This window comes from Haliaeetus leucocephalus, unplaced genomic scaffold, assembly GCF_000737465.1.
Source record: "Haliaeetus leucocephalus isolate CR32 unplaced genomic scaffold, Haliaeetus_leucocephalus-4.0 Scaffold184, whole genome shotgun sequence".
NCBI lineage: Eukaryota > Metazoa > Chordata > Aves > Accipitriformes > Accipitridae > Haliaeetus > Haliaeetus leucocephalus.
In genome coordinates this window covers 12,310,014-12,324,964 of record NW_010972620.1, presented here as the reverse complement: position 1 = coordinate 12,324,964, position 14,951 = coordinate 12,310,014, and positions in this window count along the sequence as shown.

Here is a 14,951-nt window from a genome sequence, read left to right as displayed (position 1 = left end):
ATCTTGCTGTAAGAAATAAAAGCACAGTCCAAGATATCAATATCCAGATAATAAAAGAGCAGTCTATCTTTTTTAGTTGAAATAAAGATAAGTTAATAGAATGTACATAAGCCTTAAATATCAATCACCAGACTAGCAGCTCTCTTCTCCTTTTCACATTTGGACTGAATGTTAGGTACAGGAATGATTATGTACTAAAGAGGAAAATAACAGCTAAACAACATTTGTTGCTTTTTTGTTGAATTTAGATGGAAAATGTTACAACACATCCAGTAGCAGAGATCAGACAAATTACGTAAGAACAATAAAAATGCCTGAGGGACAGAAGGTGTTGAAGAAAGATACAGTTAAGTATCAGCATCCATGCAAGAGCATGCAAACACTGCCAAAGAATTTGGCCTCTAAGTGCCAGCATATATATTAGGAACAGTGCTGGGCCAAGAACGGAATGCTCTGAGGGACATCAGAGCTGAGCTTATGCTCTGTAGGAAATTAAAAATCCCACAACAGCCCAAGGTCAGAACCTGACCACTGGTCTGCAAGTTACAGCTAGACAAGATTAATACAGGCAGTATAGGAAAAAAACAGTATGTTAAATCTCCTCATTAGAGTCCTGTGGTGCAGTGATGACTGAAAGAATACAAAGAAATGCATAAAGAATTGGAAGTATTTTTAATTTTTTATATTTGCTCAGTCCCATAATTCTGAAATAATTCATAGCAGATTTAAAGGAGATAAAGCCTTTGGATGTAAAAGACAGCTATTTGAAAGCTTACACAATATAGGGGATTTCTTAGCTGAGTGATTGTCCTAAACTAGCAAATCAAAGCAAAATGGCAGTCAAAAACATTTGACAAAAATTTAGAAAGTATAAAAAAATTATCAGCAATAAAGTTTATAAATTATTAGTGAATATTTCAGTTTGAGAAAACAAAAATAAAACTGTAGCTATATGATGAGTGTTTTTTATACTACTTAATGCAAGTTGCACTCTCTGAATCTGGGTACCTTCTTAAACAGGTGGTTACACTTGGCAGGAAACACAGAAGTGTGTGTTGAATAGTAGGTGTTGGTGACTGCTGTGGAGATGCAAAATACAACTCGATCATTGTGAATCTGTAGAATATGTCAGAAATCTTGTTTGACAGTCTTTAAAATGAAGGAGGAGAGTCTGAGAAAACAGACAAGGGAATGAAATCCAAGAAGCAAAAGGAATTTGGGGAGTGAGGCAGTAAGAGAATTCACAAGAAGCTGCTCTCTCCTGGGAGAGAGCGGAGGTGCTGGCAGTTGACAGGCCAAGATGAAGTGCTGTCGTATATGCCTGACAACAGTGGAAAATGGACATAGAAGAGCTGGAGGAATAGAAGTTTTAAAAACAATTCTTTAGGAAATAAGGCCTGAAAAGAACAAGTTGCTATAAAGCTAAATACAAATAAAAGTGTGAAGTAAATTAAAGGCTCATAAGGAATCAAAGCAATGGCTGTGATTCTCCAGATCTCGGTTCACCAAGCAGTCAGCCTGTCTTTTTTGCAGGGCTGCAACAGACAGGACAGTGGGGGAGTTCTCTTCCAGTACAGGATGACATTTAGGTATGGTGCAGATTGCCATGTCTCCTCCTATGTGATCACAAAAATTCTTCTCTTTTCTCAATCCGTTTTAAGATAAAAATGTTGCACTGCAAAGTCAAAGGACACATAAGGCTTTAGAGGTAAGAACCCTCCATTGCAAATACAAGATTCAGTGGTTAAAATAGGATCAGAGAAATTAATAAGAATTATGCGATCTACCTCTAGTTAAGGAGGAGGATTTTCTGTAGCTTTTGTGTTAGTTACATTCTGCACTTGAAAATGCTACATTATTTATTGTATGAATAAAACTTGATTCTCTAAGGGCTGTGAAGAGCTTTTTTATTAAAAAGAAGTGGCAGCACATTCTGTTTCTTGATATCAAACCAACAGCAAACACTAAAGTCATGAGTGCTGCTACCTCCCTTGATTTGTATCAAGAGTATATTTAAAATTTACATTAATCTTTTTTTTTCAGAGGATCATGGTTCTAATAGACTGTTGGATATTTAAAATGTGAAAGATGACAGGTTGATTAGTTTTTGTTTGTACAACTTTTAAAGCTAAGAGTGTAACATAAATAATACAGTATGTTATTTTCAACTGGCAAAGAAAGAGAATAGCAGTTACCTCAGAACACCAATTCCTGTTTACCAAGATATTTTGGAGAAACTGTGCTACTGTGGTGAGAATAGTACATACATATTCAAACTGTGCATTTATGATACCCAGCAGTTAAATTTAAATTATTATGAGCTATTTGGCATTCTATTTGGCATGTGAAATACCATGGTTTCTGGCTTTAACAGTTAAGTGGATTGTATTTCTAATAAAGAGAGTTCTTGCAGCATGGTAAACTACCATTTTCAGTTGGTGTCCACAAGATACAGCTTTAGCCCTGCTATAACTTACATGTCTGCTCATTTCCTCTCTGCTTGTGTTCCGCTTCTTTCTACTCATCTAGCAATTATAGACACTTTCAGGTCACTCTCATTTAATTTTTTTAAACATTGTCGTTTTCAAAAAAGCAATGACATGTGAATGCAATATGAATATATAATGTGTAATATGAAACATGTATTTGGTTTCTTTACTGCTAGAACTCAGAGGCAGCCAGCTCATGGATTAGATGCTGGTTATAGTCCCCCACAGTATCTCAGAAACCTGTAAACTATTTTCTAGTTCCATATGCACTGATGGTCCTAGGGTAGGCCTAATGCAGGGAGAATTGGAAGCGATGGTAGTGACACAAGACTGTTCCCAGTGAGGTGAAAGAGCCTGCCTGGAAACAGCTGAAGCATAGGTCTGGAAAGAGGAATGAGAGATTTTGAAATGAGGGGAGATCAAAATAAGAAGCTGAGAGAAAGAGAGGTGACTGCAAAATGTGCTATGCTTCTCTTCTGTTTATCTTCTCTATACTAGTCACAATAGTGTTGCTTTCATCTGCTCCTTAGTGGCTCCCTGATGACCTGTGTGGTCTCATCAACCATTAAATCTTTTCTAATGGTTTACACTAAACAGCTTGTTCTGTGTTGCCAGTCCATGTTCACCTATTTGAAGACTTTACTATTGTGATAGTTTTGCCTTCCTAATTGTTCCAGTGCTCTCTCCTTCTATACTCCATAAGTTTTTTCATCTTTCCTACCTTTTTGTCCCCTGGACCCATTGTTAGCAGCTTCCTGTTTCTCCTGTGCCAGTAACCCTCATCCTCCATCACTCAATCCTCTCGTCCAGTAGACTCCTCTATTGGTCAATCAGTTATACACATTTCCTAATAATCTGACCAAATTAAGCTTCTTGTTGACATCTGTTCTTGGAGTTAAGTGTTGTGTACTTCTAAACTTGTCATTTGTAGTAACACCTGAAACTTTTAAAGGACATTTGTGTTGTCAGAACTCAACCGATTAAACATGTGGACTATTCTCCAGGGCATTAGGAGATAACAGATGACATTTAAGAGCTCACTAATACTTAAAACCTCTTTACAGTGTAGATTTGAATCATTGGTTTCATTACATACATTAAGAAACAGAGACACACAGTAATATAATCAGTTGTTCAAGGTACCTAGCAGCAAAGCAGGGGAAAAGGTCTTGAAACTTAGTCCTGTCTTTACCACACCAGGCCACACTGAGAAAACACTTGTTCTGACTGGACTAAGTGTTTTTTGTCTGGAACATATTACTAAGACTTTGTCTGGATAGCTATTATTTTGAAAATGTTTGAAATTATGTTGAAAACTATTACTATTTCCTTGTGGGAAGGAATCCTGAATAGAATCATGCTGACAAGTTTGCCATTGTGCTAATAACTCCCTGCTTGTGTTCGATGTTTACATTATTTTCTGAAACTACTGAAGGAACAATCACTTAAAGCACAGGAACAAAACCAGAATTCATTTTCTCCTTTAAAAAAAAAAAAATTGCAGGGTTTCAAGAGCATATGAAGCAGAGAGCTGTGATCTTCGTCCCAAAGGAGATGACCTTTGTTCTTCCTATGGTTGTGCTTTCCAGTTGTTTTCTGCTTCTTTTCTTCTGTACTTCATATAGTTGAAAATTATTCCTGAAAGAATCTTTCCTAGAAACTATATGCCAGCTTGGCTCCCTTGGACTCAATGTGCATTAATAGGTGGGTTGTATTAGGCACCTTTCTGGAGTGCATCTCGGGCAAGCCTAAGTGTGGTGAGTAAGAATAATCAGGAAATTTGCTCCAAAAATTCATTCCAGAGCTAGACTAAAACAGTAATGTAGGTGCACCCAAGGACTCAAAAGGTATCAGAAGATTTCTACATGTTAACCCTCTCTGTCTCTTCCCCTCTACCCCCTGAAAAAAAAACCAAAACAAAACCAAAACCAAACCAACCAAAAAAAACCCCAAACCCCAACAAAAAGAAAAAATGGTTCAAAGATTGTAAAAAAGTCTGTTCACTCTGTAAGTTTTTGGTGGTTGTTCTGTTAGTGTGCCTTTCATCTTAGGAAAAGTGACTTTTGGTCACTGATGATATAACTACAAATTAAAGAATTCAGACCCAGTTTCTGTGTTAAGCAAATTCTGCTAAGATCACTAGTAGAGAATTTTGTCCCAAAAGCAACTTCTGTTGCACAGTTTAAAATCTATCATATTTGCTGTTTCAAAGGAATTTTCTATCAGTGCTCCATAACAACTGTTGCAGGAACAAAAAGCCAAGGGTTTCCCTTGTAAAAAGATCCAAATTCACTGATCCTTTTACTGTAAGGTTGAGGGATTTGTTCCCTAACATTTTTATTGGGTTAAGGAGTCAAAGTTATGAGCAAGCAGTAGCGCTTTTTTTTTTTTTTTTTTAATATCCTGCAGTATCTGTTTTGTTCTTGTAGAAAGGCCTTCTAAGAAATAACTAGACTCCACTTATGCAAGGCAGGATGGAACTCCACCCAGGATTTGTGACCATCACACGCGGAGAATGCTAACAAATTATTCTAGAAGCCTGAGAGGTCTGAGAGTCTCATGTCTCAGACACCTCAGTTACCATGAATTAAAACCTACACTGAAGTTTTCTGTGAGACAAATATTCTCATTTTCCCTCTCAAAGTACTTCTGACACCCAGACAAGAAAGATACCCAAACAGTGAAGACAACTTCAACCACGCTGTGTGTTCTTGGCCCATGAATCCATATCTACTGGGATGAGTACTGACGTACATAACATCTGAGAAGCTTCAAACTACTCACACAATGTTCTTTAAAACATTCCACTGTAATGTTACTCCCTTACCTCCTCCTACAAGAATCATGCTTGTTCACTGAAGGAACAGTGACTATCAGACTTGAGTTAGTTTTAAGTTCTGAGACAGCTTTGAAGGCTAAAAGCTTGTGGACTATCAGGGTTAGAAATGGATGACTGTAAGACTCCTGGGAATCTCCCATTATGAGTGGTAACCAGCTTTTGTTTCTCTCTCTGATCCATGGCAAGGTTTTGAATAAAACATGAAAATATTCTCAGATAGATTAAAGGATTTTGTGATCTTTAACATATTATTTAGCATTTTTATTTATAAGGCCTCTATGTTCAGACTTACAAAAAAACCAGAACATAGATTTTGCAGGTGAAGGGATTGGGAAAAAAAATGGAATGAGCCTTTGAAAAACTGTTTAAAAAATAGTTTTCAAAAATTCATGCAACAGTTCTAAGAATGGTTTATTCCAAATAAATGCCCAGGTTTGATTATTCCAGATTTAGGAATTTTTTTGTTTTGCAGTTCTAGAACTTTTTGCTCCAGAGGCCTATTTGCTCAAAATATTGTTATGTTTTTCACTTCTATTACAAATTCTATCAATAATACTGAAAAAATGTATTTTTAGTTCATTTCTTGGCATGTAGATGATCCACTGATCTTTAATTCCTACCTGAATTAGGAATACAAAGGATATAAATAGGTTGGTGTACGCAGTAAGGGTAAAAGGAACAGGAAGGATCCTATCAAGTTTGAAGAGTTCTTGAATAATTCTATGATTTCCTGCAGCATTTGTTCATCCTCTGCATACTTGCCCCAGATGGAACTTTTATCTCCCCCTGCAATTGCTGTATGGGCTTCCTGAAGCAAATTTTCCTATTGCTGGAGATAATTTAGTTCAGCATTTTCAAAGGGGTTTTAATTGTTTGTTTTGTGAAATTAACTAGCTAGGTTTCTAGTAAGGAGATAGGGAATTTTTTTAATCCATTAGTGTACAGCTTTCTTTGCATGCATGAGTGCCTTGAATATACAACAGGCCCAACAAGACAGTAACTGGCAATAAGAATCTTTTGCTTAATGATTGTTAGTATTTAAAGCCTTCATAAAAAGAACATTGTTTGTCAAGAATACCTGGTACATCTGTCATTTCACCATTCCTATGATGTGAGAAATAGGACTATGAGAAACATGTTGGGGGCATGGCATCAAGATGTATGCTAGACTGTTCACTAGGCAGATTGTATAAGAGGTACAGAAAAAGTTACAGGCTGGAAAGATCTTGGTTTATTACAGGCTATGAAACTTCTGGGCAGTTAATGAACAATCACTACACTGTAGTTTCAGTGAAATTAATAAATAGTAGGACTAGTTATTTATTGATCTTTTCATAGACTGTGCTTAGATATATTGAGGACCATTTAAATGAATGCATCATCAGTATAACCCTAAAAATTACAAAATGACAGAACCAGCATCTGCTGGTTTTTGGTTGGGGTTTTATTTTGTTTGTTTTTTCTTTGCTACAGTACAAAACAGAGCAAAAAGCAAATCATTGCCAACTGTATAAATATATAAGATGACATATCTTTGTAAATATTTAAATAATTGTTAAAATAACCTTCCTAGTTTTGTACAATAAGTAGTGCAAACTGGTATTATGCTTCCAAATGTGCTGCTTTCTCAGTTCTATAATCAATGCAAAGATATAATGGGCTTTATTTTAAAAGAGGATTCACCCAAGTGTATTGTGTTTGTTCTTATGGTTTTTTTAAGACATCAGTTGGATGCCTTCTAAAGCATTTGAAAGCAAAAGTATCATTTTCTGCAGATGCACCACTGGGATTTCAGTAAGCATGCAAAGTATTTTGTACATTTTTTGGCTTCATAGCTAATAATCCTTCCTGAAAATCAACTCATTTCATGTCCCTACTCCCTGCCACCTTTCTCTTGGACCAATACATTGATCAGGTAGTCAGCATCTGCAGCAATGGCTGAACTTTCCAAGGGTGTGGTTGTGTCTTTGCCAAGGTCACATACCACCATGCTGACCTAGAAGCAAGCCAATGACTAAATCAGTTTACTACGTTTTTTTCTGCTCCAGCAAGATATGTGAGTCCATCAATGTTGCACTGCTATAGGCATGGAAAGGTTGTGCAGAGACTGTGCCTTCTCCGTGATGCTGCTAGACTGTGCCAAACAGCCAGGAGTTGTCCTAGGCATTCTGTATGTGAGGAAATATCCCATACAGGCATTTTACATGGGTTCATTGTTGGACCCACTTATTCCCTATAAAGAATGCATCTTTCTTTAACCTGCTTTGGAAGTGGATTACACTCAAACACAAAAAGACAAACACAGAGAAGCACAGGTTTGCTTTCAAATGAAGCCAGTGAGAAAGAGCTGTTATACTTTAAACTACCACCAAACTTGTTTTACAAATGCTTTCTGATATAAACAAGTACTAAAGCTTTCAGCGAGCATGAATGCAATATAAACTAGTGAAGGACATTGATAAGAGGAAACAAACTAAATGATTCAATTTGATTCTTCTGTTTTACCAAAAATGTATAAAGCAGAAAAAAAAAGTCCACATAAGGAAGTGCCAGAATACTGTTTTGAAATGTATTTAAGAATACATTTTATATCTTGGGATTCATGTTTCGTATCAGATATATAATTTGCTGTACAGTGATGAGAGAAGTAAATACAAGCAAGGTCATAGCAAGATGGGCTGGGACTATGCTCTGCCCTTAGTTATTTCAGTCCCTAATGAACTGGGCATATTTCTCCCCTTTTTAGTACTTTCCTTTTGCTCCTTTCTGATAAATGTCCATATGTGAGCATGGAACATGCCTAAGCCATTAATACTTACATGTTAGGATATCATTTTCCTTTCTCTGAAAGCAGCACTGGCTTCTCGGAGATGATCCTCCAGGGTGATGATTCCTTACAGCACACTTATATGAGAGATGACGATGTACCTTACAGCCACCCCCAGTCTTCCATTACAATGAACTCTGGTAGAGTAAGACCCCGGAGAGTAATGTTTTTACAGTCTCATTACTATCTAGTGTATTAGACCATGGCAAAAACATAGCTTAATGAAAAATATATCCTGTTACAGTGAATGATCACTTGGCAGCAATGGTTATTTTAAAACTTTATCTAAGGCCCTTAAACTAAGCTTTCACCATCTGTTCTACCTTCTAATTATACATGCAAAAAGAACATAATTCACAAGTGTATCATAAAAGTGGATAATGTAATTGATTAAATGATATTGCTGTATGTATGTGTGTTTGGTTATTCAGTGCCTCTGTTTTGCTTTTTAGCTCATAAATCACTCTGAATACATTGTGCAGTGACTTTTTCTTGGCAAACAGACAAGATATGTACTCTCTCACATTTGAGGGGAGGCAATGAACTAACTATAATGATAGATGGAAAGAGAATACCAGAGAGGTACAAATACTGTGTGGTGGTGCAACCCTTGCCCTGGGCCACATTGTGATGTCAGGACCAGCCAACATTGTGTTCTTGTGCAATGAGTTGGGACAATCTGGTACTTTCTTATCCTGGCTATGGTACAGTGAGTTGGGATGATTAGGCACTCCCTAACCATACCTGAAACTCCTGTTGCCTAGAAGTGTACCTGAAACTCCTGCTGCTTGGATCATGGCCCACCTTGGAAGGTGCTAGAATTACCCGACAAGAATTATGGCCAGAATGGAAATACATTGACCAAAGTCAATCACCTTAAGCACCTATAAACAGTGGCCCTAAGTGAGGCCCTTTAAGCTCTCCTGGACTGCAGTGGGCTGCAACCAGCATCTTCTTCTGAGTGGGACGCCTCTCAGAGCTTGCAAACTCTCCAGTTCGCAAATTTCAGAGGACTGTCACTGAAAGCTGACAATGGGATCTGAGCTGAAACCCTTCACTCCTTGAGACTCAACCCTCACCTTTTGAGAAATGCCAGGACATGTGAAGTGAATATTTCACTGAATTTGAGGGGAATTTTTAACAGATATACCTTTGGTTATATCTATCTATCTATCGATCTTTGTATCTGTGTATGTGCGTGTGTGAGTTGACCTAGGTATCCGATAGCAAGTATAGTATAAATATTGCCATTTCAAATCTATAATTGTCACTGTTGTGATTGTAGTAAATTCTATTGAATCACTTTGTAAAAGTTAAAACAGTCAATGATTAAGTGCTGCTAAATCTTGTGATCCACTTTAAACTGTGAATGAACCTTAGACTGCTGCTACACACATATAATCCCTTAAAACATGAACTGTTGACCAAGTCTGGGACTAGGAGTGGATCCAGCCCCATCTAGCTCCATCAGGAGTTTAAGAAGCAAGGGGTTTTTCTCTGAAATTCATGACTCAATGGGAGGGTCTTCCTTACTCTTTATATTCCTTCCATTAGACATAAACTGTTGCCTAAGTCTGAGACTAAGATTGGACCTAGCCGCACCTAAGCTCCATCAGGAGTTTAGGAAGCAAGGGGGTCTTCTCTGAACCTTGTGACTCAATGGGAGGGTGTCCCTTACCGTTTTGCATCTTCTGTCTCTGTATAAATCATTCTAGTTTGATTCTAATTTGATTTTCCTTTGTACACTTCATCCATGTATTAAGAGTGAAGCTTGCCATTGAACTTTGTGAAGTCGCACTCTTATAAACTCCTATTAAATCACTTTTGCTAATACCCTTGACGGTGATTCTCCAAGCGGCCCAAACCACTCATTTGGGACATATTGTCAAACATCAAGTGCGCATGCTCCAGTTCTTTGAAAGAGTTGGACCAATCTGCTCTCTTGCAGTACCTCAGAACATGAGGACCTACTTGGCAACTGTCTTACATTAAATAAATAGCAAGGAAGAAATTACTTGCTTAAATGGTATCTGACTGCCATAGTCTGCATGTAACCTTTTGCATGACATTCCAATATCTGTGCATTGTTACGAATAGAAATCTTGGAGCTTTGTTTTACTAAGTCATCCAGGTGCTATATTACTTTCAAAAATATTGCAATGAATTCTGTTGCTATTACATGCTAAGAATAAGTTCAATTTGTCTAGGGCCTTAGGGAGGAAAAAAAGCCTGTATGTTAAAACAACTAGAAAAAAAGGAAGAGCCACAATAAATAGAATGAAAAATTACTTGTAATTTGTTACCACAAGTAGGAAATTAACTGACTTCATAGATTTCAGATAATAGTAAAACCTGAATAATAGCGTAGCCTTTACAATAATTAATTTCCTTAAAAGTGGCAGATTTTAGTGAATCCACAGAAAACTGCTTGGGAACTGACACCCCAGCTTAAGGTCTGTTTTGATGAGAGCTTGCTTAGGCAAGGTGAAGTAGAAATTTGAAGCGCCTTCTACAAAGCTCTAGTAAAATTGTAGATTCCCTTCAGATTCATCTGTTTGAAGAGGTACTTAGTACTAACTGCACTTCCATTTAATTTTCAGTGTTTCTGCAGTAACTTCTCTACAGTAACACACTGTATGTACATTTTGCTACACATGGTGTGTCCTAAGTGTGTACATAAAACACATTGCACAAGAATGCATTTGTCTGAATGCATGAAAGAAAATACTCACAATGAAAGCTGTTTTGAAAGATGCTTAAAATTAAGCAGAAGAAAATGTCATTCTTAAATTTTTAGCATTCTAATAATCTAGCTGTCTATCCATTTATGCTGTAGATTCTGTGATTCCCAACATGCCTTTGCCAACTTCCTCCCAAACAGCTCTTCTCTATTGTTATCTTTGTCCCCTGATTTAAGCAGATAAGGAGAGTGAGTTCCTTGTGACATTAATGTATATTTAATCCAGATCATTACTTCGGTAGTTTGGCCTCAATCTTCTTCCAGGGACTATAGTACACACCCCAGTCATGTCCTGTCATGTCTTTTGCTCTTTCTCTAATGTCTCTTTCCCTCTTTCTGACAGGTAATTTAGAAAGCCTGCCACATTCCTTCCTTGCATCTGATTCCACTGGATGTGAATGGATTGAAAGATGGAATGTAGTGGAACAAAACAATCTGTAGCATGTTTGTGTATTTTAATAAATATTTAAAAATATTTGTTTGATTTCACAAGGATTTCCTAAGTATTAGCAATGCCATCTAGACAGCACTACTGTGACTTTGCCAGGAAATAATATGTGGTTATTTCCTTAAGAGGTTGTTTGGGTTTTTTTTAATATCAATAAATAATACTTTCCTCTTGTGCTACTGTGTAAAAAAGAAATTTATGCTTAACATATGTTTGCTTGGAGGTAAAATAAATGTATGATGGAGTGTTAAAAAGCAAACATGAAATGTTAGGGAAGCTTAAAATGCCTGCTAAATCCCTAGATGAGTACATAATACACTGTTGTGGTTTAACCCCAGCCCGTAACTAAGCACCATGCAGCCGCTCACTCGCTCCCCCCCACCCAGTGGGATGAGGGAGAGAATTGGGAAAAAACAAGTAAAACGCATGGGTTGAGATAAGAACAGTTTAATAGAACAGAAATGAAGAAACTGATAATGATAATAATAACAATAATAAAATGACAACAATAATAAAAAGGATTGGAATATACAAAAGAAGTGATGCACAATGTAGTTGCTCACCACTCACTGACCAATGCCCAGTTAGTTCCTGAGCAGCAATCCCCCCAGGCCAACTGCCTCCATTTTACATACTAGGTATGACATCACATGGTATGGAATATCCCTTTAGCCAGTTTGGGTCACCTGCCCTGGCTGTGTCTCCTCCCCACTTCTTGTGCCACTCCAGTCTTCTTGCTGGCTGGGCATGAGAAGCTGAAAAATCCTTGACTTACTTAATCTTAACATTACTTAGCAACAACCGAAAACATCAGTGTGTTATCAACATTCTTCTCACACTGAACCCAAACCATAACACTATACCAGCTCCTAGAAAGAAAATTAACTCTATCCCAGCCAAAACCGGGACACACACACAGCCATAATCTGCAATGATGTATTGCTCAGAAGAGCAGACAAAACAGGCAGGTGTCAAACTTGGCACCTATATAAATCAATAAAACCCATAAATTAGGCAGTGATACTTCAACTTAAAATGTATGGACATATGCAAAATCTCATTTACTTCATAGTGCTGAGCCAGGGCACATGCAAGGAGATGGTAGGTTCAAACACAAATTGTAAATGGTAGGATTAGAGCCTTAGGAGTAGAGGACTGGAGCCAAAGCCACTTGAATCAGCGGGAATTCTTATGCTGACTTACAGTGAACCGTTAATTGGCCCCTGAATTATTTATTCTGAAACCTGAACAGATATTCCTTAATTCATCCAACCTGTTGTTCATGAATGTAATTTTTACAGCTAGCCAGTCCTCTGCCTTTGGCATACTGGCACATTTTGTCAAAATCAGCTTCACAAAAGAAGCTACTGTCTGAAACCAGAAAAATACCTAATTATACTGAGTTCAGAGCAGGTTGCTATTTTGAGGATTCATTAAACTAACTCAAATTCATGAACCATTTACTTTGTTGCTAAAATGTTCATATTCTTCCAGAAGTCAACAGCAAGCGAGCAGTTTTCTAGTAAAAAAAGAAATTATACCATTCCAGAGGCAAATGGCTCCAATTTACAGCTGTATTAGCAAGACCTAATTTTATCTTCTTTTTCCAACTTTCCAAGCCACCATTCTCCTTTTGCATGCTCTGTATTCTGCTGATCTACTATGCTTCTCTCAATTTTTTTAAAGATTTATTTTATATTGGATTTTCCTTCCTTTATATTGTCTTTTTGTTAATTTGTTTTTTAAGCTTTAGTGGAATGTAGTTCTTATACTAGAATCAGAGTTTAACTTTCAAAACCACATTTTCCTCTTAAGTTGGAAACTGGGAAAAGGAAAAAAAAAATCCTTATTATACTCAATCTTTAAAAATATCAGGAGAGCCAGAAAAGAAATCGCCAAGGGCTCAGTATTTTTAAAAAGAGATTAATTCTTTTTCTAAAGCAATGATTTAATATGGCAGATCTTTTGAGATTTTCTGTAACTAGGGATCAGTCTTCTTTTAGTTTCCAGTAACGAACAACCACAGAGATACTGACTCAGCTTGACAATGTTTATAGTAGTCGTTATTTAAGCTATATTATAAATGATTTTGAGATATAAAGCCAGTTGCAGAAAGAGTCTAAGAGGCTCTCTGATCAGTTATGAGGAATTGTTCACTAGATAACTGTAATTCATATGGCGATCCACAGAGCAGAGCTGTTCTGGCCAGCTGTCCAAATTCACTTCATCGCATGCTTAAGCTTAATTAGACTTTGTAGACTGATGGTTTATAAAGACAAAAGGAGCTATTGGCATCATCCACGCTGACCTCCTTTGCAGCACAGGCTGGACACTTTTGCTGAATAAATCCCCATTCCAAGAACAAAAAATTCTTTTCAGTCAGGCATCCATTTTTGCTGTCAAAACTCTGGTGATGAGTTGTAACCCTTAGTGCCATTGACCCAGTGTTTCCTAACTACCCTCTTTCAAATTTCTTCCCTACCTGAAGCTTTATACCAGCTGAAATCAGTCCCTGAGCTCATTCTGTCACGAGGGGCCTGGAGAGGCCCCGCTCTCAACCGCCTGCCCGCAGGATGGTCTCCCACAGGTGAGGCTTCTGGTGAGCCTTGGCCGTTTGTGGGCTGTTTCCAGGCCCAGCCGGTGGGCTCTGCTGGCCCTGGGTGGGGTGAGGCCTGCCCCGGCCTCCTGTGTTTTCCGCTGTGAAGAAATGGCTCCCTGTGCTCTGGTGGCTGCCTCACAGCCTGCTGCCACGCCTACGTGCCAGGATGGGAGCAGCCTGTGGAGAAGGTACTTTTCTTCTTCTTCTTCTTTTTTTCCCCACCCTCTGAAACAAGGATTTTAGTATTGACCTGTCTGCCCTGCAGTACAGGGGCAGGGCTGGCGCCTTTACAGTGTTTAGCAGTATGGGCCCATGAGTGGAGGTGCCACAGCCATGACTGAATTCCTGTCAAGACCTGTCTCTTCTTGGGAGATCAGCTGCTGCCTCAGTCCTTCCAGCAAAACTGTGCCCATGTGTGGGAACCATGTGGCTCCACATGACACCAAAACAGTCTCCCCTTAAACAACGTCCCCCACTTGGGGACATTGTGGTCTGGATGGAGCCCAGGAAGGTCGTGGGCCGTTAGAGCTGGATTTTAAGATTTCTGAGTTGCCTTTCATTAGTCAGCAACTTACACAAGTATGTCCCCAAATGGGGAGTGTAAGTCTACTTCATAAGTGAGATTGTCAGTTAAATTTAAATGAGTACATAAGGCATGCAAGAGTAGAAAGGGATTCCATGTAACAGACTGACTGCTCATAGTTACATTTGCTATAGGTACCAAAAGGAAGTATCAAATAACTATTAATAAATGGCTAGCTTTCAATGGTAACCAGTGCAGGTATTTGGTAATCTAATGGTGTGCACTTCAGGTGCTGTAATAAGCACACTGAGAGCTCCCTTTCTGGCTCACCAAACTTAAAATGGGGGACTGTGTTCTCCATGCCTTGATTCTGCCTTTGGAAGTATACATGCTCATAATTAATTCTAAGGGGTATTTCTTTTTAGGCAGAAAGAACCTGTAAAAACTGAATGAACTGATCTGTAAAAAAAAAAAAAAACCCCAAGA